Source organism: Anolis carolinensis, chromosome 2 (genome assembly GCF_035594765.1).
Source record: "Anolis carolinensis isolate JA03-04 chromosome 2, rAnoCar3.1.pri, whole genome shotgun sequence".
Lineage (NCBI taxonomy): Eukaryota > Metazoa > Chordata > Lepidosauria > Squamata > Dactyloidae > Anolis > Anolis carolinensis.
This window is the reverse complement of record NC_085842.1, coordinates 94,870,669-94,897,891: the sequence shown is the minus strand read 5'-3', so window position 1 is coordinate 94,897,891 and position 27,223 is coordinate 94,870,669. Positions and strand designations below refer to the sequence as shown.

The following is a 27,223-nucleotide window of genomic DNA, read 5'->3' as shown; positions in this document are numbered from 1 at the left end:
ATTGAGAGCAGAAAGGGGAAATGCAGCACACAAGGTGCCTGAAGGAATGAACCATGTTAAGGTATAGAAATGAACAGTGGGTCTTCAGAGTAGTATTGGTAGCAGATAGTGATATTTGTAAAAGCCCAGGGAGGTCACATAAATGAGTACACACACACACACATATTATATGGGAAATACCATATTTCATTGCTGGTAAAGCACACTTTTTCCCATTTAAGGAGCTTCAAAAATGGGTTGTGCCTTGCAATTACCCCTTTTTTTCTTGCACAACTGTTTTACCTCCAAGAGGGAAGAGAGGAAAGGCACCTGCCCAAATTGACTGTCATTGCATCACCATTTTGTCCTCAGCCAGAGGGCTATTTACCAGTATTTTTGCTAAATGTGGCTTCCTGCTTCTGCTGCCTTCCCAACAGACCCATAGACTTAATATTGTAAGACTCATGCAGACAAATGACTTCTGGGTTTCTTCACAATCCCGCCTCATCCCACTGAGAAGGTTGCACTACAAAGCGGCATTAAATTCTTTTTTTTTTTTTTTTTTTACAAAAGATGTATGTACAGAGGAAATTCTAAAAGGTAATCTAAGAATTTATTATATTTGATTGGCACCCTACAAGTTGGCACTATTTAAGGCACCAACTTATTCCAAGTATGCGAAGATCCTTGGAGCCTGTTAAAGCACTTCACAATGACCATGCCACCTCTGCTTCAGTCCAATCTGTTGTGAAAGAATGGGGTATCTCAGAATCCAGACTGCATTCAGAGAGGTAGATGGCTTAGTCTGTCACAGGAGAGCCAACAGTACTTTAAGGACGGACCCTTTCATTATCGCAGAAAGTTTCACAAACAAGTAATTAGTCATTTCTTAGCAGACCATGGCAAACCTTTTCCTATTAATCAGTTTCTCTTCCACCCTTTGATATGAGGAGCAAAATGAGTGTGGATGAAAGCAAGGAGAATCTGATGGATGGCACAAGAAATGAAAGATGTTCTGAACATAAAGCTTCATTGAAAGGCTGACAGTTGAAGATTGAGAGTGGGGGGGGGGGGGGAGAGAGAGAAGGAACAGACCAAGTTTTAATATAAACAAATTTAATACACATAATTTTGGGTAAATTAAATTCAGGCAGTTGATTCTTCTCTCCAAATGGCATGAGGATCTTAGCTAGTTTGGTCAATGTTTTTGCCTTTGCTAGTTTAAAGTTGCCTTGAAAGTTAATTCTTTTCTTTCTTTTCCTTCTTCTTCTTTTCCTTTTTGGCACCACTATGACCCTGCATGACAAGAGAAAAAATAAAATGGGACTTAAAAGAGAACATGTTTTTTCATCTCAAGGTGAACCACAAAAGAAAGTAAAGGCTTATTTTCTTTGCAAACTTCTTTTTTCCACTCTGATTCATCAGTTTTTTTTATGTCAACCCATTAGCCAAGCTGGTTGGGAATGATGGAGTTCAGCCCAACATATCTTCTTTAAATATTTATATCCCACCTTTTATGTAAAGATTTCATAGCGGCATACAATTAAATCAGTTGGATGTTTTCAGTTTATGAAAAATGATCTATAAGGACAGGCGCTGAGACAATCAGGGCAATTTTTACATATGTTGAAGCAGCCAATAGCAATCAGGTAGTATATGCTTAGAGTTTGTGTAATGTAGTGGTTTGAGTGTTGGTCTATAACTCTGGAGACCATGATTCAAATCCTCTCTTAGCCATGGAAACCCACTGGGTAACATTAAACAACTCATACTCTCAGCCTCAGAGGAAGTCTACGGTAAACAAATTCTGAACAAATCTTGCCAAAAAACCCTGTGATAGGTTCACCTCCAGGTCGTTACAAGCCAGAAATGATGTGAAGGCTCACAACAACAATATTGACATTGGCTCATATTCTATATCACCTTCTTTCTAAACTATTTTCCTAATGGAGAGCTTAGTATTGTGACTGTCGTTTCCACAGGGCTTTATTTTGGGCATCCTCAGATCTCAGGTTGGCAGCACGCATGTCTTCATTGATGGTGTCCATCCATCTTTTCTTTGGTTGTTCATGTGCAGCTGATTGGCCCTTCACTCTGACCAATCCCCAGTCACCATTCTCCCCATCAAGGGAATCCCCACCTGGAGGCAGCGACATCAGCAAAACCCTCAGCCAATCCCCAGTGTGCAGATCCTGACCAGCCTCCTTTCCAGCCAATCAGAGAAGGAAGTGGGAGGTTTGAATGGCTGTCAGAACTCTATAAGATGTCTCACATTTCTCTGTCTCTTTATGCTCATACATTTTGAAGCAAATTGTACATAAAGCTCTGTGGTTTGTCTTCAGCCTGGTTTGTTTCTCTGTCCTGGCCAATCTGGTTTAGCTTATGTTTGCCACGTACGCACAGATCCTCTTAATCGCAGTCCTAGTTGAAATCACAGCAAGATGGATTGGGCAAATTAAGTTTATTTGGCTTGTGATCATTGTGCAAGGAGGATGACATTTCCATCCTTCTCCCATGAGTAAGTGAGGCTGCAACAAATAATTGCAACAGGGGTCCTGCTTCTCATCCTGACTCATTGGTGGGGAGAATGGAACTGTTATCCTTCTGTATCCCGACTACAGCTGAACAGACATCTAGCTGCTTGTTATTAAGGTAGGTTTGGGAGGGCATTTAAACTTGTAGCAATAGTGCCACACGATCATGACTACATAATGTTAATGAATATGAATCAACTACAGTACTGGAACTGCAATATCAACCCCCAACCATCAGTGTTACTTGTTCTCTGCTTCTTTGAAATCTCTTACTGTAGGTGGCAAGTGAAAACCAAAAAAAGAAATTCTAATTGTCATCTTGCCAGAATGTTTCTGTAAGTCATTATGACTTCATTTTGGGAGTGGACAAACTAGAAAATGTAGAGCCTTGTCAAACACCACTCATCCCTGGCAAAGTAGCCTAGTTCACCAAGAGGGAGTCAACTAAATGAGGGCAGATATACAAATCAGGGGTGGGGGTGGGATAAGTCTACCAATGGCTGTGAGTCATGACAGTTACATTACCTCCATTATTGGAGACAGTTTACTTATGGGGACTGGGGGAGTGAGTGTTGAAAGAGACTGATTACAGTCTTCACAGGCATTAAAGAAACCCATGTAAAACATCCCATGCTTCTCTAAAACTATAAATTGTTAAATGTTTGAACTGACAGCACATTCCAATGTGAGAATTAAAACTAGAAGGAGAACAATTTCCCATTCTGCCAGTCACCCACTATATTACCTTTTCAGAATCACTGTCGGAGCTGCTGCTGCTGTCATCATCTTTTCCATCATGCTGGGAAGGGAGAAAAAAACAAACTGTTACTCCATTTGTGGCATCACAGAAGGCAGGGCATCTAAATCCTACTCAATCATGTACCTTTTCTGAAATCAAACTGTGTTTTCATGATAGTAAGAACAAGAATCCATGCTTTGCATGCAGAAGATCCTTGGACACACAGCTCTATTTTTCCAGGAAATCTGGCATCACTATCTGAACAATTTCTTTTCAAAAGAACAACTTACTAGCATCCCTGTTTGTTATTGTGTGACTTCACACAGTTTCTGACTAAGGCAGATCCAAAGTATACAAGCTAATCCTTGTACAGGATTAGGCTTCTGTCATGTATTATAACTATGGCTCTCATATTTGTTTCTTGTAGGAGCTCTTTTTGAATATATTATGTTCTGGAAAATGCAGTGGCCAAACACATTCTTGGCTCTGGAATGCCCTCCCTAAAGGTATTAGACTAGCCCCTAATCTTCAAGCTTTTTGAGTGAATTTAAAAACAAGGCTCTTCATACAGGCCTTTGACCCTGTGTAATCTATGGTCAGCTTGATGATCCACCGATTATGTCACTTCACACTTTGATTGTTACTGCAAATAGCCAGCTTTGCTCACAGGTTCTACTAAGTTTTAGGGAATTATATATATTTTTTACAGTTTTATTAGCTGGGATTTTATGTGCGTTGTTTTTATATTTTTGTCACGGTGTATATACTTCAGTATTGCTGTTTATATGCGGCACTTGGAGTGCTTCTGTAAGCTGCCCCAAGTCCTTTGGGGGAGATGGTGGTGGGGTATTATTATTATTATTATTATTATTATTATTATTATTAACCACAACTAATGCAAACGCATCATGCTTTCAGCTCTTTATCCAACTAGTAGAGGAAAAGGAAGAAGAAAAAGTGACAGATCACCCAAGACACATGGCAGATTTGATGGCTTGTCCTCTAAATTGGTGCCGAATGGAAGAAAAAGACTCTTGAGATTTTAAATACCCAGTATTTGTCATTGCTTACGTAAATGTGCAGATCTTACCTTGAAGGTGAATAACAGCATACAAAAGGATAAATTAACTGAAATCAGCCAGCTAGAACTGAACTAGCACACTTTCTCCACCTCTTCAAAGTCCACAAATTTTGGATTTTAAAAACATTTATTCTTACAACCAGGACAGCAACATTTGTTTTCTATATATCCATAAAACCTGACTCACTCTATGCTAGTAATGGTTTGTGATGAGGAAACAGGAAGGCAGATTCTAAAGGATAACTATCCTATTGCATCGTCCTTTCAGCTTGGAGGCTTATTCCTAATGTGCCCCTCAAGAAAGGTTACACACCTATGCTATTTTTCCTACTTTTTCCATGGAAAACTTCCTATCTCCCATGCCTAGTCCTGATTTGACTTTTTTCCCCATTATTATTTGCTTCAGTTATCCAAACTGGGCCAAGAGTGAGTCACACATGGAACAAGGAGGAAGCAGCCAACAAACTCAATGGTTTACGGAAGGTCTTAATCAAAGCACAAGTGTTGAGTCATGCCATAAGAGTAATTGTGGTGTCTCATAATGACATAAATTTGTACTATTCCATATTTTTCCTATTCAAACCTGAATGCAGAAAAATGACCCCCTCTTATTCAACATTGTTGTGTTTTCTTTCTTGAGTCCCCAAGACTCTGTACTAATTTGGAAGCTCATTTTTTAAATAAAAATATAAATAAAATCTTGGATATTTTCAGTATTCCAAGGGAGCCCCCAATGGTGCAGTGGGTTAAACCCTTGTGCTGGCAGGACTAAGGACTTGAAGGCTGGGTTGCTGACCTGAAGGTTGCCGGTTTGAATCCAACCTGGGGAGAGCACAGATGAGCTCCCTCTATCAGCTCCAGCTCCTCATGCAAGGACATGGGAGAAGCCTCCCACAAGGATGGTAAAAACATCAAAACATCCGGGCATCCCCTGGGCAACGTCTTTGCAGACAGCCAATTATCTCATGCCAGAAGCAACTTGCCGTTTCTCAAGTCGTTCCTGACACACACAAAAAAGTAATCCAAAAAGTTCATGGTCCTAATACCTCTCTTCTGTGTCTTCCTTCCTTCCCCTAATACCTCAAGCACACTTCATATCCATTTAAGTTTCAGCCTTCCTTAGGGAAACAGGAATCCAAATAAGAAGTTATAGCTGAGCAAAACCCAGCAATGTCAATTTGCTAATTAACTGGTATTTGCCATTGGCATAAATCTCCCCTCCTTCCTTCAGCCCCACCTTTACTCACTCCTAAAAACTGCTTCAGGGAAACCTCTCAATAGAAGGAGATGTTGCTGTTTACATGGAAAACTACTCCCACAAAGTTGATGTAATCTATGGCATGTATTTGTGTAATAAACTCATGTGGATATTTTTATTTGCATGTTCTCTTCATGGCTGACGAGAACAAGGAGATATTAGTAATTGTGCATGTTCACACATTTGCGTAATTAATATAGGCAAAGTGACATAGCCATTAGAGTTGCCTGGTTTTCAAAACAGCAATAATCATAGAGCTGGAAGAAACCACAAGGGTTAATGGCATCCAGTCCAAGCCCCTTCCATGCAGGAATATAGAACCAAAACATTCCCAACAGATGGCCATATCAATCAAAATGCCGGTAAAAGAGAGAATTAGAGAATGGAATAAAGAAACATGTCTGTCTTGTGACTTGAAAAATGTGGTGGTTTGTAAGGGATAGTTTCTTGACTATGAATTTGCCCTTAATTCGTGGGCTCTAGTCATTACCATCTATTCCAAGAATGACAGTCAGATGTTGTTGGACATCAACCCTAGCCAGCATAGCCAATGGTGAGGGATGCCTGGGGTTATGGTCCAATAACTTCTGTACAATTCCCACATATCATTTTGCTATGGAAACACAGTACAAAAAACCCACTAATCTCAGATTGTAGATTTTAAGAACATATTGTACATATTCCATATCTGCTCTTTGAACATCATCATATAAAGGACACCTCTTTTTCTGTACCTTTTTCTCCTTCTTTTTCTTGTCTTTTTTGTCTTCATCTTTCTTGTCTTTTTCCTTCTCCTTTTCCTTCTCCTTATCGTCTCTCCCAAACACTAACCATGATAGGAATAAATTAAAATCAATTAGGTCATAAATGAAAACCGATGCTGTAATGATTTTGCAACCTTATATTCCTTACTGATTGTTCTTTGGCAGATTTAGCATTACTGTAGACAGGGCTTATTAAAGCATTATATGTGAACCCACATGTTAGAAGTTTCTTATTTAGCAACTGTTTCCATACAGACTCAAAACTATCAGTTTACAGTAGAGGAATCAGCCCAATTCGGGGGGGGGGGGAGGGGGGAGTTTTAGTCAATAATTGGGTTGAAGAATCCAGGCACAGGCCTTGATGGAGATGCACCCTGCCTCAAGATGCCAGTCTGCATTGGGAACCCAACAAGGGAGTCAAAATTATTGTTAGCATAGAACTGTGAACTGTACAAGAACTGGGATGTAATCTTGTCTATAAATACTTTGGGAATGGAAAGAATATATTGCCCTTTAATGGCATAAAACAACCTAAGCAAAAATGGCATATTTCTCTGGGCACTCTCTAACGCAGTGGTTCTCAACCTATGGGTCCCCAGATGTTTTGGCCTATGACTCCCAGAAATCCCAGCCAGTTTACCAGCTGTCAGGATTTCTGGGAGTTGAGGGCCAAAACATCTGGGGATCCACAAGTTGAGAACCACTGCTCTAGGGCAATTTCTATGAAATGGAACCTGAAAAACTAAGTTAAGATACCTATACTTTGTGACCTGTTCAATAGGAATCTGTTATTTCCCATTTATAAATTACCTTCTTTCTGATAGAAACAATCACTATTCTTTTGTTGTAATGTTACGGTTTCATTATTAGAGTAGTTGGCAATTATTAAGAGTCTCCTCAGGTCTACTATTGAATAGTATAGGCGTGCTACATCATCAGCATAAAGAATTGAGATGGGTTGACTAGCCAATTTGGAAAGCTGGAAGCTGATACTCATTTAACTTTTAATCAGGGAGTTGATACAGAAGTTAAATAGGGTAGGTGCTAGGATGCAGCCCTGCTGAGTAGGGATGGAGAGAGAAAGGTGCCCCACATGACTGCATCTAATTGGAAGGTGAGTATTTTCATCCAGGTCATGATTATGCATTAGGACCTTTCTTCAATTGCCATATCCTCACATTTTCTAGTATTTCTATAAAATCATTGAAACATGTTGAAAGCATCCTCAGATGGGGATGCATATTTTTCAGCTACATGCTGAAGGATAAGACCCTCATCTACAGTTGAACATCCATATCTAAAAGCAGCTTGCTCATTACACAGTTTGCCTTCCTGTTCTAGCCAATCCAGTAATTTTGCATGCAAATAACTAGTATATAGTTTACTAATAATATTTAGCAAGCTGATTGGTCCATGCTTAGGTAGGTCTGCCTGTTCTCTTTCTTATGCAGAGGAATAATGATTGTCAACCCTTAGTCCTCGGGAAAGATAGCTGAACAGTCAATCCAAGTGAAAAGCTAAGGTAAAGCTGGGCTTAGCTTTAAGCAGTTATGATGGAATATTATTACACAAACACACAGATCTTTCCCTGGTTTTACCAGTAATATTAATTTGGACACCTCAGCATCAATTCAGGTAAATTACTGCTATCAATTGCTATAGAGCAAATAGTGTCTTGAACCATAGCATAGATTTGAAAGTAGGCTTCCCAAGAAGATGGTGGTATATTACTATCCAACCTGGGAATAAAGTTATGGAGAATCCTCTTCTATTATCCTCCAGAATGTAAATGCATCCCTTCGTGTCCCCTTTTTTCCTAAAACGAATCTAGCTTAGTTTGGGGAGGGATACAAAGGAAAAGCAGCTCACCTTTCAAGATGGAAGACATCCTTCAAGTATAATGCAGCTCTGGCAAAGAAATGTCAGATGTGTCAGTCTTTCTGCCTTCAATTCCTGGTTCGGTGTTGGTTTTGTCTAAAGGAAGAACATATTAAAAACATTTGATACACTGTTTTGCTGTTTGAAGGACAGAAAGTCAGAAGGTTGTTGCCTTGAGGCTGACCTAGAGCATTTGGAAAAAGATGCCTTCACAAAACCTGCTTTTGTAAGAGGAGATCCTCAGATTAGCCCATTTCCAAATAATTGCAAAAGAATCTGGTTTTGCCTGTTCACCACTAGGCCTCACCTCCTCTCAGTAGGATAACAAATACAGGCAGAAGACACAACTCTGTGCAAACAAACTATACATAACTCTGCAGTGCAATAAGGAAATTCATTAATGTTAATATTTATTACATGAAGTTCAGGCTTCTAGTCACTCACTTGAGGCTGAATCAAGAAGGAAGTCATCAACAAAATCAGCACAATCTGTTCTTAGAGCGCAGGTGAGCGGAGTGTGATCCTCCGGATACTATTGTACTGCAATTCTCAGCACCTCCTACCTGTAGGGCCAATTGTGAGGCACACTGGGAGTTGCCGCCCAACATAATATACTTTCCAATACTGCACAGGTGAAAACCAGGACACATGTGGCTTAACAGCATCAGAGTCTGGTAAAGAGGGCAACATTTGTGAAAAGCTAAGAGAGGCTGCAACAGATTGCTTTTGCCTGGGATGTAGACAAGGCTCCGGCTCTTCTTCTTCCCAATTTTCTGCGCAAATGAGTGTAAAACTATTTTTCTACAATTGACGTAAAATGAGAATGAAGGACGAAAGTGGGGAAAGGAGAAAGAAACTGGAATATTTCAAAAGCAGCTGGAAAAGTACAACAACGTGGTAATTGTGACTGTCCCTGTCAAATCATGATTGTTGGAGAATATGATACAGATCAGGGCTTCTTGAACCTTTCCACTCAGGACCCCCTTTTGGCCTGAATTTTTTTTTACGTGACCCTATGTTAAAATACAGGTATATAAAATAGGTATAAAAATCAAATATTTACTCATAACAAATCATTATTTGCAAGGCTTGAACAGGCTGATTTTTCTTTTCATCAAGTAAACTGAAGCCCCTTCTGCAGAGTCCACTATAAACACTGTACAACAGATTTGTGTAAATGTCTAAAACATCCACTAGATGACATTTAGAAATCTTTCACTGTTACCAAATTTTCAGGACTCCAACATTAAGCTATGGGACCCCATTTGGTGTCAGGGCCCACAGTTTAAGAGGCAATGGTCTTAAGGATCACATAATTCCTACCCCTCTTTGGAGTTCTGGTCTGAGATTTTGGAGGACTCATGTTCTAGTCCCCACTACAAAACCACATGCATCCCTTGAATCTGTGATGGAATATAAATGTAAGCGATACATCACTGCAGAGGAAATCAAGCACATAAAGCCAATGCAAATCCACCATTTTCCTTTCTCACACAAATTAGGCAAGCCTAACATTTATTTCTGTGATGGACATGCCTCTGGTGAAGACTGTTGATGAAACGGCAGCTCTCTTTCCCCTGAAAAACGGGGCAAGTTCCCTATGTCAAAGAATTGTGTCCAGTGTGCAAGTCCCATAAATCATCCATAAAGCAAACAGCTCAGAATCCCAGGGCAACATGGCCAATTAAGGTATTCTTCTCTACAGCAGTAACTTCAGTTCTCTCTGAAGGAAAAGGCATAAGAAAAAATAACCTCACCTAATGGGGAAGAAAGCCAGGTAGCCTCTCAGTCACTCTCTTCACTGGTGGTAATTCAGATCCTGTCTGCTGCCTTTATAATTTGCACTCCATCTCCGCCCCACTGTGTCCCGGAAGGGAATTAAAACAGGTTCCATCTAGCACAGTGTGCTATCAGGGAGTGTCCTCTGCACATATGCAACCATTGCCTCAAACAAACCTAATTCCTGCAATATCTCTACAAGAACATTCTAGTTCAAAGCAGGGAAGACAGGCCTGTGTTTCAGATGAGACATTTCTTTCCCCTATTTTTCTTACACCATGGATGGAAATGGGAATAGGCAAATCTGTGAAAAAGAGGCCCAGGGAGCATTGGAGAAATTTTATGTTGTGCCCATAGTCCCCCAAAACAGCCTTGAAAAACTGAAGATGACCCAAAATCATTGAAAAACCCCCACTGGATAAAAACCTGATATTTCAAAGACCTATTCCTTTTGGAGGTATTTGTACTAGTAAAACTGGCACCGCAATTGAAGAAGCAGAACTTCTGAAACACTGGCACTTGGCACAAAAGTAGTCAAGTACTTTGAAATTCTGTGTCGCTTGCAAGTTATTGTTGCTTGTTGAAAGGAGAAAAGAGGGCTGACCTTGGCTCAATTCACAACTGACTTAATATATTCTGGCTTCTACCACTTCTCTAACCTGGTAACTTCTAGAGGTGTTTTTTTAAAAAAAATTACAGGTGACATTTGTCGACTACAAGGAATAGAGATGCGTAACACTGAACAGATGTGATCATTCTTTCTCTGCACCATAAACCAATGTGGAAGAAAAGGACTATCAGGAGCAGTGCCTTAGCCGTTACCAGCTCCCTGGCCTCAGGAGGAAAGGAGAACCACCTGCTGGCCTGAATTAAGCCTTTCCAAAGGGTGTGGCAGGGAAGACAGCACCAACAAGCTCAGAAGGAGATCTGGAAAGAAGCTGCAGGACAGGAAATGGGCTGCAGCTATCTCCTGTGGACCTGAGTGCTGGTGGTGGGAAGGGTCTCAAGGAAAGACATGAGTATCACATGGAGAGAGGCTCTTCTGGGTTGCCTGACTGTGGAGGTGGAGGTTGAGGTTGAGAGAGAGGACTCCCAGTGAGAAGGCCTTATCAAGGAGCCACAATCACTTAACAAAATCTCACTGGGGCCTGTAGCCTGAAGATACTTCATTGGATCTGTGCTGCAGTCCTTTCACTTGACTGGGGATTTGTTTTGTTCAAATTAAGTCCCTTTTCTCTACCTGGAAAGCTCGGAGTATGTTTGAGAGGTCATGCAAATGGATGTGTTTGGTGTACCCTTTCCTATGAAGGGTAACCCTGAGACTCCCACCCACCATGATATAGTTCTTCTTACATATATTATATTCTTGTTCACACCTTCAGAGAAGTTCCTATATTCTGTAACACTTTTCTTAGGGAGGTCTAGGCTGGCTCACTCCTTGCTGTCTTTTTGTTATCAGGTGAAGACGTTTTGATTCCAGAAAACTTTTGTGAACTAATTATTTCAAATACAGTAGAGTCTCACTTATCCAACATAAACAGGCCGGCAGAACATTGAATAAGCAAAAATGTTGGATAATAAGGAGGGATTAAGGAAAAGCCTACTAAACATCAAATTATGTTATAATTTTACAAATTAAGCACCAAAACATCATGTTTTACAACACATGGACAGAAAAAGCAGATCAATACACAATAATGTTATGTAGTAATTATTGTATTTACGAATTTAGCAGCAAAATTTTGCTATGTATTGAAAAATTGACTACAAAAACATTGACTACTAAAAGGCAAACTGCGTTGGATAATACAGAACGTTGGATAAGCGAATGTTGGATAAGCAAGACTCTACTGTAATGGGCTTTCTGTTCTCATAATATACAGTTGACCTTTGATATTTTCTAGACCAGTGGTTCTCAACCTGTGGCTCCCCAGGTGTTTTTGGCCTAAAACCCCCAGAAATCCCAGCCAGTTTACCAGTTGTTAGGATTTCTGAGAGTTGAAGGCCAAAAACATCTGAAGACCCCCAGGTTGAGAACCACTGTGCTAGACCTTGGTTCTGGGATGCCCCCCCCCCCCCTGCTGCAGTCCCTCCAACTGGATATGAAGGGCTAAGAAACCCTCTATTCCCAGTTTTCAGGCAGGACAGAGTGAAGGAGAGAGAAAATAAAGTATCTTCCCTGCCACAACTACCAGCAAAATGGAGTTAGTCCTGTATATTTTATCTAGTTGATTCCCATCCAATTTTTCATCCAGGCTATGATTTACATGTGACACCAAGTCATAAAAATGTAGTTGCATCTGCCAAACATGCATGTCGATTCCCATTCCTAGAATTTGTCTTCCTCAGTTCTGAACATGTTTATTATTTACATTGTACAACATGCATTTATTAATGTTATTTTATATTTTCAGGTTACTCAATAAATTATCTAGGAGGTACGGACATGAAAGTATAAATCAAAAATTGCTGTAAAACATAATAGATAAAATCCAGATAAAGCCAGTCAAACAAAAACAAGATTACACAAGCCAGTCAAAACTAACATACCATAACACCAATAAGATAAAACAAGTCAAATAAGAATCAAAATAAAACAATCAGCAGCATGTTATCAACTCAAAAATAAAATCAGCTAATAGTTTTTTTAAAAGCACCAAAACAGTTCCCCAGATTCCTGGGAATATAGAAGTTCGAGGTAGTCTCCAAGCAATAGGATTCCAAATATGGAACATCACTCTTGTAGAAACTGGTCTGGCTTTTGGGATTAGTAGCCCGCTTTTTCCATCTCCTTTTATAGGTGCTGCAAAACACAAATAATAAATCTGCTAGTGCAACCTGAAATCAAGATACAAATGGTCAGCTTAAAAACCCCCAAAGAAGGAGACTCCTCAAAACTCAGAGGCAGCATATTCAACTGATGAATAGATCTTGCTGTTAGGAAGTTCTTCTCTGGATTCTCTGGAACGTTTTTTCCTGTAGTTTGTTTCCATTGCTCTGTGTCCCGTTCCCTGCACTGCTCTGTGTCCTGTTTCTTGAAGCAGCAGAAAAAATACTTGCTCCCTTCTCAATATGGCATCTTTTCATATACAGGGTGTTTGAAAAAGAACTCCCTAGTTTTAATGTATTTATATTTAAAACTACGGAGTTCTTTTTCAAACACCCTGTATTTAAACACGACTATCTTAACTTTTTCTCTCTCTAAGCTTAACATACTCAGCTCCCTAAGCATATCCTCATAAGGATTCATGGCTTCCAGACTTTTGCCATTTTTGTTACTCTCTCCAGACATGCACACAAAACATTTCACCTAAACATTATGAAGAATTTCCTGGCAGTAAGAGTTGTTCGGCAGTGCGGTGCACTGCTTTGGAGTGTGGTAGAGTCTCCTTCACTTGATGTTTGTAAGCAGATACTTGATGGCCATCTCTCAGGAGAGCTTTGATTGTGTAGTCCTGCATGGCAAGAGGTTAGACTTGGAAGCCCTTGTGGTTTCTTCCACTATATATTATTCCACAGCTAACTGGAACTCAGAAAAGTTAGGGTTTTGGTCAACAATCCTTGGAATTTTCCAGTTACTGTGAAAGTTTCCAGTTTTGCTAGTAGCACCATCATGTCACAGCCTGAAGCAAACAGAAAATATGCTATTTCACCTAACATATTTTGAGTAGAATGCTGGTGACCCTCCAGATATAACTGAACTGCTATGCCCAGCATTCCTCAACTTGGCTAGGTTGCCTAAGGCATCTAGGATTTGCCCAACAATATGTGGAAGGCTCATGAATCCACAAGAAAACAGGTCCTACCACCCACACATAGATTGCACAGATAACCATCTGCTGAACAGGACAAATGTTTGCTCGAAAAAGCTTAATTCTGGCCATTGTAGAAAACATTCCAGAGCAGTAACTACTGCCTACTCAGACTTAGTTGCTAAATTTTGTTTATTTCTCCTGCTGTAAGTGGAAGGGCCATTTCCTCCTCCGCTCCCTATGGTCAACCTGCTTCATTCGGTTGCTGCAGGAGCAACTCCCAAGGAGTCTAACTTCCTTTTCAACCTTTGCTTTCTCTAATGTGATTCCTTGCCAGTTCTTATCTTTTTAATTTTGATTTCATTATCATTTCATTTGAAATTATCAGTTTTAGAACGAATATCAAAGATTATGAAATAAAAAAACACTATAAAAAATAAAAGTGCACAATAGTCGGGTCCTGGGCTCCCTTTGGACCATCAGGCCGTGGTAATTTGTATTGCCCCTACACTAGTTGATCCTGCCGGTGTGCCCCATTCTGTTTTGAATTTATACTACCATTTGAGCATCCCAACTATAAGAAAATGCCAGTTTCTTTTTCACCAGATATATTGCTTCATATTTTCTAGTTATTTGCCCTAGCTGTCAGTAAGTGAAACCTTTTTGTATTAGGAATCAAGTTAAAAGAGGGGTTTTGCACTAGCAGCCAATGCTTGGAAGCAATTATAAATAACTAGCCTGTAATTTGCTTTCTAATTAAAAATTATAACAAATATTATAACCACAGCTTAATGAAGGATAATGTTGCTGCCTTCTGTATAATTAATATTAATTTGAGTCAAATTGGTTCCACCTAATGATGGCAGGGGAATGTTGCATGGTGTTGTTTTGTACTCTGTTGAAGGGGAAATAAGGTTACTGGGAAAGGTTTGGCTTGTATCACATGCTGATGGCTTGTAGATTCCTGCCCTATAGAGTTCTACAGGGTCCTTCTCTCTGTCCCATCACCTTCACAGGCCCATTCGGTGGGAAGAAGGCAAAAGGCCTTCTTGGTGTCGCCTCCAAGACTGTTGTGCTAGAGTTTAAACAAAACAACACCCAGGTTGTGCTTTATGAAAATGAAGAACTTCAACAGAGTCTTTTGAATAACCAACTACAAAACATACCATGCCATGGCTGGCATGGTAAAGCCAATTCCCAGGCTTCAAAGGCACTATCAAGGTTCCAAAATGACATAAAGTAAACAAGGCAAAACTGCTTTCCGAAGTATCAACAAACAAACCAGTTTTCCAGTCCAGGAATCCATTCACGAGCTTCAACTGAAATTCTTATACAAGGTTCCAGGGTTCACAGCCAGGCTTCAGGGTTCCTCAAGATACAACAGAGGACTTCATCCCGTCCTAGGACGCTGCTGAGATGCAGCCAGGACTGAGACTGACAGAGCCCATCACACGATGTAGAGCTACTTCCGATTGGGCTCCATCCTAGTTCCATAAATGCTCCATTTTGGCAGCATGGTAAGAAGCTGCCCTCAGGACATGGGTGACTACTCTTGTTCTTATAGACTAAGCTGCGGACAGTGCAGAACAAAGCCAGGGGCAGACGTGAAATAGTGTGGGATGGCAAAGGGGAAATGGGGGTGCAGCCCAATGGTTTCCCCGCTGTCCCCAGCTTACGGACCTCCATGGGGTGAGGTCCACAGGCTCTCTGGATCAGGTCTGGGCATCAGGATCCACCCCAGAGGAAAAACTAGCCAGGACACGCCCTAATATGCCGGATATTTTTTTTCTAAAGAAAAGTCCCCTGCAGAGCTTTTATGCAGCTAATCACAGCTGTAAACCAGATCAGTCCTTCCCAAATAATCTCTGCAGCTTGTGAACCATTACTTGTAAGGGAAGGTCAACTTGACCTCTAATTTCCGGAGGGAAATTAATCCTTTCCAAGCATTCCAGTGGCTACACTAAAACCACCAAACTGCTGGTCATGACAAAGAATTCGGAACCTCTTCCCTAAAGGCCAGGATGGCCCCGTACTTCCTTTCCTTCCATCAGCAAGGGAAAACATTGTTTATGTGATGAGTCCTTTAAAAACTGACTGAGGTGGGATTTTAATCCTGAGTGGTGCTGTTTAGACCCATGTTGCCTCACTGAGAAATTCTTGACTATGAGAGTAAGTTATCAGGAAGGGACAGGTTTTCTGTCGAGTGCCTTAGAACAGTGGCTCTCAATCTGTGGGTCCCCAGGTGTTTTGGCGTACAATGCCCAGAAAATCCCAGCCAGTTCACCAGCTGTTAGGATTTCTGGAAGTTGGAGGCTAAAAACATCTAGGGACCCCAAGTTGAGAACCACTGCCTTAGAATGTCTTGTGAATCTGCAGTGCTCCAAAAATGTTTGATCATCGGATGCTACTCAAATATATAACCTTGATGCAAAATCTGCCAATTTCTATAAATTTATCTAAGATGAACTCTGGAGAGAACCAAGTTGTGAAACGTTTGGATTCACACATCTCTTTATAATTTACTAGCTGTGCCCGGCCATGCGTTGCTGTGGCAAAGTCTGGTGGTATAGGAAATAAAGTATTGAGGAATTGGAGGTAGTTAAGGTAAAGGGTAAAGGTTTTTTCCTGATATTAAGTCCAGTCGTGTGTGAGTGTGTGGGTTGGTGATCATGTGTATTTGTAAGTCGAAGAGGTGGCATTGTTTGTAGAGTCCTTGGAGGTCATGTGGGTGGTATGACTGTATGAAGCGCTGTTAGTTTTGTGTCAGAGGAGTACTGATATTTGGTTGTTTATTTGGATGATATTGGATGTAGTGATATTTGGATGTTTTGGAACTGTTGGGTTGGGAGAAGGTGGGGTAATAGTGGGGGTTGACTCCATTTTTCGAATTCAAACGTGCGACGTTTCATTGGAGAAGTTGAGTAGGTTAGCGGTTGAAGATGCTGCGTCATTAGGGGATATTATTTCCTAAAGGTTGTGAATATACAATATTTGTGATTATTGGGTGTTTTTGTCTGTTGGAGGTAAGTATGAATGGTGTCTAAGAGATGTTGTAGGTGTTGTGAATGGGTATAGAGTACGTTATCATCGGTATATTAGATTTGTATAAGAGATGTTGGTGTTTTGAATGGGGATAGAGTACGTTATCATCGGTATATTAGAGTTGTATAAGAGATGTTGTAGGTGTTATCAATGGGTATAGAGTACGTTACCACCAGTATATTAGAGTTGGATAAGAGATGTTGTCGGTGTTGTGAATGGGTATAGAGTACGTTATCATCGGTATATTAGAGTTGTATAAGAGATGTTGGTGTTTTGAATGGGTATAGAGTACGTTATCATTGGTATATTAGAGTTGTATAAGAGATGTTGTAGTTGTTGTGAATGGGTATAGAGTACGTTATCATCGGTATATTGGAGTTGTATAAGAGATGATGTCGGTGTTGTGAATGGGTATAGAGTACGTTATCATCGGTATATTAGAGTTGTATAAGAGATGTTGTAGGTGTTGTGAATGGGTATAGAGTACGTTATCATCGGTATATTAGAGTTGTATAAGAGATGTTGTCGGTGTTGTGAATGGGTATAGACTACGTTATCATCGGTATATTAGAGTTGTATAAGAGATGTTGTAGGTGTTGTGAATGGGTGTAGAGTACGTTATCGGTATATTAGAGTTGTCTAAGAGATGTTGTAGGTGTTGTGAATGGGTATAGAGTACGTTATCGGGATATTAGAGTTGTATAAGAGATGTAGGTGTTGTGAATGGGTGTAGAGTACGTTATCATTGGTATATTAGAGTTGTATAAGAGATGTTGTAGGTGTTGTGATTGGGTATAGAGTACGTTATCATCGGTATATTAGAGTTGTATAAGAGATGTTGTAGGTGTTGTGAATGGGTGTAGAGTACGTTATCATCGGTATATTAGAGTTGTATAAGAGATGTTGTAGGTGTTGTGAATGGGTATAGAGTACGTTATCGGGATATTAGAGTTGTATAAGAGATGTTGTAGGTGTTCTGAATGGGTATAGAGTACGTTATCATCGGTATATTAGAGTTGTATAAGAGATGTTGTAGGTGTTGTGAATGGGTATAGAGTCCGTTATCATCGGTATATTAGAGTTGTATAAGAGATGTTATAGGTGTTGTGAATGGGTATAGAGTACGTTATCGGGATATTAGAGTTGTATAAGAGATGTAGGTGTTGTGAATGGGTATAGAGTACGTTATCATCGGTATATTAGAGTTGTATAAGAGATGTTGGTGTTTTGAATGGGGATAGAGTACGTTATCATCAGTATTTTAGAATTGTATAAGAGATGTTGTAGGTGTTGTGAATGGGTATAGAGTACGTTATCGGGATATTAGAGTTGTATAAGAGATGTAGGTGTTGTGAATGGGTATAGAGTACGTTATCATCGGTATATTAGAGTTGTATAAGAGATGTTGGTGTTTTGAATGGGGATAGAGTACGTTATCATCGGTATATTAGAGTTGTATAAGAGATGTTGTCGGTGTTGTGAATGGGTATAGAGTACGTTATCATCGGTATATTAGAGTTGTATAAGAGATGTTGTAGGTGTTGTGAATGGGTATAGAGTACGTTATCATCGGTATATTAGAGTTGTATAAGAGATGTTGGTGTTTTGAATGGGGATAGAGTACGTTATCATCGGTATATTAGAGTTGTATAAGAGATGTTGTAGGTGTTGTGAATGGGTATATAGTACGTTATCGGGATATTAGAGTTGTATAAGAGATGTAAGTGTTGTGAATGGGTATAGAGTACGTTATCATAGGAATATTGCAGTTGTGCAAGAGATGTTGTAGGTTTTTTTGTGAATGGGTAGAGTACGTTATCATCGGTATATTAGAGTTGTATAAGAGATGTTGTAGGTGTTGTGAATGGGTATAGAGTACGTTATCATCGGAATATTAGAGTTGTATAAGAGATGTTTTAGGTGTTTTGAATGGGTGTAGAGTACGTTATCATCGGTATATTAGAGTTGTATAAGAGATGTTGTAGGTGTTGTGAATGGGTATAGGGTACGTTATCGGTATATTAGAGTTGTATAAGAGATGTTGGTGTTTTGAATGGGGATAGAGTACGTTATCATCGGTATATTAGAGTTGTATAAGAGATGTTGGTGTTTTGAATGGGTATAGAGTATGTTATCATCGGTATATATTAGAGTTGTATAAGAGATGTTGTAGGTGTTATGAATGGGTATAGAGTACGTTATCGGGATATTAGAGTTGTATAAGAGATGTAGGTGTTGTGAATGGGTATAGAGTACGTTATCATCGGTATATTAGAGTTGTATAAGAGATGTTGGTGTTTTGAATGGGGATAGAGTACGTTATCATCGGTATATTAGAGTTGTATAAGAGATGTTGTAGGTGTTATCAATGGGTATAGAGTACGTTATCATCGGTATATTAGAGTTGTATAAGAGATGTTGTCGGTGTTGTGAATGGGTATAGAGTACGTTATCATCGGTATATTAGAGTTGTATAAGAGATGTTGGTGTTTTGAATGGGTATAGAGTACGTTATCATCGGTATATTAGAGTTGTATAAGAGATGTTGTAGTTGTTGTGAATGGGTATAGAGTACGTTATCATCGATATATTGGAGTTGTATAAGAGATGTTCTCGGTGTTGTGAATGGGTATAGAGTACGTTATCATCGGTATATTAGAGTTGTATAAGAGATGTTGGTGTTTTGAATGGGGATAGAGTACGTTATCATCGGTATATTAGAGTTGTATAAGAGATGTTGGTGTTTTGAATGGGTATAGAGTATGTTATCATCGGTATATATTAGAGTTGTATAAGAGATGTTGTAGGTGTTATGAATGGGTATAGAGTACGTTATCGGGATATTAGAGTTGTATAAGAGATGTAGGTGTTGTGAATGGGTATAGAGTACATTATCATAGGTATATTAGAGTTGTATAAGAGATGCTGTAGTTGTTGTGAATGGGTATAGAGTACGTTATCATCGGTATATTGGAGTTGTATAAGAGGTGTTGTCGGTGTTGTGAATGGGTATAGAGTACGTTATCATTGGTATATTAGAGTTGTATAAGAGATGTTGTAGGTGTTGTGAATGGGTATAGATGTGATGTCTCATGGGCCATGTAGTCCTGTTCCTAGTATTATTGTGGCAGATGAAGAGGAAAACTTGGATTTCCCACCGTTTCAGCTAGAAACGGAGCCCTTGCACCTGCAGGATATTTGTCCGCCAGAAGTCAGCCAAACAAGCCTTGAGCAGAAATCTCCCCCATTTTCTCGCCAAGATTATTATAATCAACAAAGAGGCGCTCGCGAGGCGACTCGCCGGAGCGCCAGGATAGCTGCCAGACAATTAGCTGATTAAGTCTGTTTCCCTTGGGAAACTTTGAGGAGTCAAACATCTGGACACAGAATGGCTTTCGTTTCTTGTTCCCCAGAGAAAGTGCTCTTTGGCGGGAAAACAGGATCCTATTTAGGTGTTTACTCTCGGAGGAAACCTTGCGGAGTCAATTCGTCAGCTCGTGGAGTGAGATCGTGTGTAGACTACGTACTCCAGTTCCCAGCTCCTGAATCAAGTTCCCAGCCCTGCCTTGTTCCACGGATTTCTATGGACTCAGATCTTGTTCCACGATTGCCTTGTTTCAAGTTGGACCTTGCCAAGTCTCAAGTCTTGCCTTGCCTTGCGTTTTAAACCACGGACCCTGCTTCTCGGATTCCAGCCTTGTTTTCCTTTCCTTCGGATTTACCTTAAGCCTCAAAGACTAAGGACAGTTCCCCACACTATTGCTTGCCAAATAGTGTGTGTTTCGGTGAAGTGGATTATAACTTTGGACTTTAATATCATATATTGGACATTGTTTTCCTGGACTATAATTGACCTTTCCTGAAAGGTCTACTTCTGAACTACATTCTACACTTGTTTTTATTGACTTTAAATATTTCTTTAATAAAGATATTAGATAGATTCTGGCCTCTGCGTATGGTTATTGGTGCTCTGCAGCCTGGGTCCTGACAGTTTGACTCCGCCACCTTAAGCACCAATTAACCTAGGCCAGAATGTCTACTGGAACCGGGGCGGAAGCCCAACCACTCAGCTACACCATCTCCAAGGATGTAGTGGACAGAATCCGTGATATGCTCCATACGCAGGAGGGAGAAATACGGGGTTTGAAGGAACGCGGAACCCGACTCCCTGCCCTGGCGTTACCAACCAAGTTTTCTGGAGAAGCTTCCAAGGTTCATGTTTTCCGTCGCCAATGCCAGGCATATCTAGAAGCCCGTCATGCCGAGTTTCCCCAAGAAGACATCAAGGTGGCGTGGATCTACAGTCTCCTAGACGGGCCAGCGGCCAATTGGGCGACGGCGCTATTTGATGAAGCCTCTCCACATCTAAGTTCCGCGCAAAACTTCCTGAATCACCTTAAGGCGACTTGGGGAATCGAGGACAATTTAGAGGCGGCCGGCCACAAACTCCGGCGCCTTTTCCAAGGGGACAGGCCTTTGTCCCAGTACATAGCCGAGTTCCGAGTGCTGGCCCAAAACACCGGCTGGAATGACATAGCCCTCAGGGGACAGTTTCGGGAGGGTCTCAACATTGAGATGTTGGAAGAAATCTCCAAGGTGGATCCTCCAAACTCTCTTGAGAGACTTATTGACCAATGTTTACGAGCCGAAGTCATGCTTGCCAACAGAAAACAGTGGCTCCGAGGCCAGAGTGGAAGAGCAGGAGTAAAACCTCCCGCTCCCGTCGGCATCCAACCACGTCCAATGTGGAGACCCCCGCCACCAGCCCCATACCCCAGAGGAAGCGAGGAGGAGCCGATGCAGTTGGGCAATGTGCGCCCCAGATTAGATGTTGCCGAGAAGGCCCGCCGCCAACGTTTAAACCTCTGTTGGTACTGCGGAAACGGGGGCCACTTTGCCAGAGAGTGTCCAGCCAAAAGAAAGCCCGCCACCCGTTTGGCGGCGGCGTCCTCCGTGGAGAAGGAGACGGCCGAGGCGGCAGGCGCAAAGCCGGCGGGGGAAGCCAGCGACCGGGCGTAGAGAGGCTCGCTAACCCGGTTAGAAACCCCACTCAAGAGCCGCCAACCGGGGTCCTATTTCTCCTAGTGGTCACCTTGTGGTCAGCGAAAAAAGGACCCGTCATGATCCATGCCATGATAGACTCAGGAGCAACAAACAATTTCATCGATAGAGAGTATGCCAACTCTCTGGGATTACAATATCACGATTTCAAGAACGCCCGGGTGGTGTAAGCCATAGATGGCCGCCCCCTAAAGACAGGTCCAGTAAGCCAATGGTCTGAACCCACCAGAATGTGGATAAGGGAACACATGGAAGAGATTTCCTTCTTTGTGACCGAGGTTCCTCACTTCCCTGTGATTTTGGGAATTCCATGGCTGACACTCCACGACCCAAACATCTCCTGGGCCAACAGAGAACTACAGTTTGCTTCTAAATATTGCCAAAACCATTGTCTTCTAGCCAAGGTCTGCCATGCCACAGACGCTGAACCTATCATCACCTTGCCCAAGAAATACTCGGACTTTTGGGATGTTTTCAATGAAAAGGAAGCCGAGAAACTACCCCTGCATAGGCCCTATGATTGTGCCATTGACTTGGTGGAGGGGGCCCCGATTCCGCGAGGACACCTCTACTCCCTGACTGAACCAGAGCAAGAAGCTCTCAGGGAGTTCATAGAGTCAAACCTCCGCAAGGGGTTCATCAGACCCTCTCAATCCCCAGCTGCTTCCCCAGTAATGTTTGTGAAAAAGAAGTCAGGGGACCTACGCTTGGTTGTGGACTATAGAGCAATGAACAATATCACTAAGCGGAACCGCTATCCCCTGCCTTTGATCTCGGACCTTTTAGACCGGCTTCGAGGGGCCAAGGTTTACACCAAGCTGGATCTTTGGGGGGCTTACAATCTAGTTCTCATCAGGGAGGGGGACGAGTGGAAAACCGCCTTCCAGACTAAATTCGGATTATTCGAGTCCCTAGTCATGAATTACGGTTTATGTGGAGCTCCCGCAACGTTCCAGCATTTTGTCAATGATATCTTTCAGGATTATCTAGATCGGTTCTTGATCATCTACTTGGACGATTTTTTGGTGTTTTCTAGATCACAATCAGAACATGAAAACCACATCAGAATGGTGTTACAACGATTGCGGGATCATGGACTATATGCCAAGTTGGAAAAATGCGCTTTTGATCTACAAGAGGTAGATTTCCTGGGATACCGTGTCTCGCCACTAGGGCTCTCCATGGACCCCGCAAAGGTTTCAGCAGTATTGGAATGGCGGGCGCCAACCAACAAGAAAGAGGTGCAGCGTTTCTTGGGGTTCGCGAACTACTACCGCAAGTTCATTCCAGACTTTGCCCGTTGGTCTGACTCAATCACCAGCTGCATCCGTGGAAAACAGCCCTTCCGCTGGACGGAGCAAGCAGAGGAAGGGTTCCAGCAACTAAAAAAGTTATTCACATCCCAGCCAATTCTACAGCACCCTGATCCTAAAACCCCTTTTGTTGTTCAGGCTGACGCCTCCGATGTGGCAATCGGGGCTATACTCATGCAACCAGTGGGAGAACATCTTCACCCTTGTGCCTTTTACTCCCGTCAACTAACAGCCCCAGAGAGAAATTACACTATTTGGGAAAAGGAACTTTTGGCCATAAAGGCAGCCTTTGAAAATTGGAGACATTGGTTAGAAGGGGCCAAATTTCCCATTGAAGTTCATACTGACCATCGTAATTTAGAACATCTAAGAACTGCCCGCAAGTTAAATCAAAGGCAGCAGCGCTGGGCTTTGTTTTTTGAGCGTTTTGACTTCCAGATCCATTATGTAACCCCTGCTCAGGCCAAGCAAGCAGATGCTCTTTCACGGAAACCAGAGTATGCTGCAGGGCGCAGAGAAACCTTCAAATCTCAATTGCTACAGCCTGAAAACTTTGCCACGCTCACAGTGGGAAACACCAAATCCACTACAGTTGAACCAACTCCCTCTACTCCAGGACCCTTTTGTGCTCAAGAAATTAGAGCCAGTCAATAAGCAGACGCCTGGGCTCAAGATCAAATTCGCCAAGGACTACGTTTCCCTTTCTCACTTAAGGATGGGTTATTATGCTACAGAAATCATGTCTACATCCCCCCAGGACCAGGTAGGGAAAAGGCACTTCGCCTGTGTCATGACTGCAAGCCAGCAGGGCATTTTGGACTATTTAAAACCATGCATTTCATCCTACGAGACTTTTGGTGGCCCAAAATCCGCAAGGATGTAGAGAAATATGTCAATACCTGCCCAGTATGTCAGCGTTCCAAGACAAGAAGAGAGAAACCCTCAGGACTATTGCATCCCCTTCCTACTCCATCTCGTCCATGGGAGATAATTTCCGCGGATTTTATCACTGATCTACCACCCTCCCTTGGATTCACCACGATCCTAGTGGTGGTGGACCTTTTTACCAAGTTGGCTCATTTCATTCCCTGCGATGGCCTCCCCACGGCCAAAGAGACTGCAGATTTATTTCTTCAGCATGTTTTCAGACTACATGGATTGCCCAAGAGTTTAGTCACAGACCGTGGATCTCAATTCACCTCTCGTTTCTGGAAGGCACTACAAAAACTATTGGGCATAGACTCTCATTTATCTTCAGCTCATCATCCCCAAACGGATGGGCAAACTGAGCGCACCAATGCCACTTTGGAACAATACCTTCGCTGTTATGTAAACTACCAGCAGGACAACTGGGCTTCCCTGTTACCTCTGTCAGAGTTTGCCTACAACAACGGTGTCCAGGCTTCAACCAAAGAAACCCCGTTCTTTGCAAACTACGGCTTCCACCCACGTTTCTTTCCTCCTGTCATTGAAACCTCAGAAGTCCCTGCAGCGGAGGACTGGCTGCAGGAACTCACAGCGGTGCAACAACTATTGCTCCAGCAACTGGACCAAGCCAAGGAGGACTATAAACGCCACGCTGACCGTCATCGCCAGCCGGGCCCCGAAATCAAGGTAGGAGATCGGGTTCTTCTGTCCACTCGCTTTTTGCCCGCCCACCGTCCCTGCCGGAAGCTAGATGCCCGTTTCATTGGTCCCTATCCAGTGGTGGCGCAACTTAACCCCGTGACTTTCAAACTCCAACTTCCGCGCTCTATGCGCATTCATCCAGTGTTTCATCGCTCCCTGCTCCTTCCGGCGGATGGTGTGCGCCCTGATGCAGACCGACCGGCCCCCACTCCTGTTTTGGTGGATGGGGAGGAGGAATTCGAGGTTCAGGACATTTTGGATTCTCGCTTCCACCGCCGCCGCCTTCAATATCTCATTGACTGGGTGGGTTTTGGGCCCGAAGAACGCTCTTGGGAAGACGCTTCCACAGTCCATGCTCCTGACCTAGTCCGCCGCTTCCATCAGGCCTACCCTGCCAAGCCGCGACCCCGCGACTCGAGGAGAGAGGCCATGTTTGAGGGGGGCCTTGAGGGCGGGGATAGTGTGATGTCTCATGGGCCATGTAGTCCTGTTCCTAGTATTATTGTGGCAGATGAAGAGGAAAACTTGGATTTCCCACCGTTTCAGCCAGAAATGGAGCCCTTGCACCTGCAGGATATTTGCCCTCCAGAAGTCAGCCAAACAAGCCTTGAGCAGAAATCTCCCCCATTTTCTCGCCGAGATTATTATAATCAACAAAGAGGCGCTCGCGAGGCGACTCGCCGGAGCGCCAGGATAGCTGCCAGACAATTAGCTGATTAAGTCTGTTTCCCTTGGGAAACTTTGAGGAGTCAAACATCTGGACACAGAATGGCTTTCGTTTCTTGTTCCCCAGAGAAAGTGCTCTTTGGCGGGAAAACAGGATCCTATTTAGGTGTTTACTCTCGGAGGAAACCTTGCGGAGTCAATTCGTCAGCTCGTGGAGTGAGATCGTGTGTAGACTACGTACTCCAGTTCCCAGCTCCTGAATCAAGTTCCCAGCCCTGCCTTGTTCCACGGATTTCTATGGACTCAGATCTTGTTCCACGATTGCCTTGTTTCAAGTTGGACCTTGCCAAGTCTCAAGTCTTGCCTTGCCTTGCGTTTTAAACCACGGACCCTGCTTCTCGGATTCCAGCCTTGTTTTCCTTTCCTTCGGATTTACCTTAAGCCTCAAAGACTAAGGACAGTTCCCCACACTATTGCTTGCCAAATAGTGTGTGTTTCGGTGAAGTGGATTATAACTTTGGACTTTAATATCATATATTGGACATTGTTTTCCTGGACTACAATTGACCTTTCCTGAAAGGTCTACTTCTGAACTACATTCTACACTTGTTTTTATTGACTTTAAATATTTCTTTAATAAAGATATTAGATAGATTCTGGCCTCTGCGTATGGTTATTGGTGCTCTGCAGCCTGGGTCCTGACAATAGAGTACGTTTACATCGGTATATTAGAGTTGTATAAGAGATGTTGTCGGTGTTGTGAATGGGTATAGAGTACGTTATCATCGGTATATTAGAGTTGTATAAGAGATGTTGTAGGTGTTGTGAATGGGTATAGAGTACGTTATCGGATATTAGAGTTGTATAAGAGATGTAGGTGTTGTGAATGGGTGTAGAGTACGTTATCATCGGTATATTAGAGTTGTATAAGAGATGTTGTAGGTGTTGTGAATGGGTATAGAGTACGTTATCATCGGAATATTAGAGTTGTATAAGAGATGTTTTAGGTGTTTTGAATGGGTGTAGAGTACGTTATCATCGGTATATTAGAGTTGTATAAGAGATGTTGTAGGTGTTGTGAATGGGTATAGGGTACGTTATCGGTATATTAGAGTTGTATAAGAGATGTTGGTGTTTTGAATGGGGATAGAGTACGTTATCATCGGTATATTAGAGTTGTATAAGAGATGTTGGTGTTTTGAATGGGTATAGAGTATGTTATCATCAGTATATATTAGAGTTGTATAAGAGATGTTGTAGGTGTTATGAATGGGTATAGAGTACGTTATCGGGATATTAGAGTTGTATAAGAGATGTAGGTGTTGTGAATGGGTATAGAGTACGTTATCATTGGTATATTAGAGTTGTATAAGAGATGTTGGTGTTTTGAATGGGGATAGAGTACGTTATCATTGGTATATTAGAGTTGTATAAGAGATGTTGTAGGTGTTGTGAATGGGTATAGAGTACATTATCGGGATATTAGAGTTGTATAAGAGATGTAGGTGTTGTGAATGGGTATAGAGTACGTTATCATCGGTATATCAGAGTTGTGAGAGATGTTGGTGTTTTGAATGGGGATAGAGTACGTTATCATCGGTATATTAGAGTTGTATAAGAGATGTTATAGGTGTTGTGAATGGGGATAGAGTACGTTATTGGGATATTAGAGTTGTATAAGAGATGTAGGTGTTGTGAATGGGTAAAGAGTACGTTATCATCGGTATATTAGAGTTGTATAAGAGATG

The 27,223-nt window shown here is 41.9% G+C and overlaps 2 long non-coding RNA genes across 6 annotated transcripts; one reads left to right on the top strand and one right to left on the bottom strand.

The window, feature by feature from the left end:
- Nucleotides 1-1,078: 1,078 nt before the first annotated feature.
- On the bottom strand, nucleotides 1,079-15,544 carry LOC100560275 (uncharacterized). 5 transcript variants are annotated; one of them, XR_010002699.1, is made up of 6 exons: nucleotides 15,047-15,420; nucleotides 9,991-12,815; nucleotides 8,225-8,329; nucleotides 6,326-6,417; nucleotides 3,259-3,312; nucleotides 1,079-1,275 (listed from the first exon to the last, which is right to left on the bottom strand). It is a non-coding gene; the product is annotated as an uncharacterized LOC100560275 (long non-coding RNA). The 5 variants fall into 5 exon arrangements; XR_010002701.1 differs by lacking the exons at nucleotides 9,991-12,815; nucleotides 15,047-15,420 and adding an exon at nucleotides 15,445-15,544; XR_010002703.1 differs by lacking the exon at nucleotides 9,991-12,815 and having other exon boundaries at nucleotides 15,047-15,065.
- A 1,918-nt stretch (nucleotides 15,545-17,462) lies between these two features.
- Nucleotides 17,463-19,710, top strand: LOC134296129 (uncharacterized). Its single transcript, XR_010002704.1, has 3 exons — nucleotides 17,463-18,791; nucleotides 19,039-19,165; nucleotides 19,614-19,710. It is a non-coding gene; the product is annotated as an uncharacterized LOC134296129 (long non-coding RNA).
- Nucleotides 19,711-27,223: the final 7,513 nt, after the last annotated feature.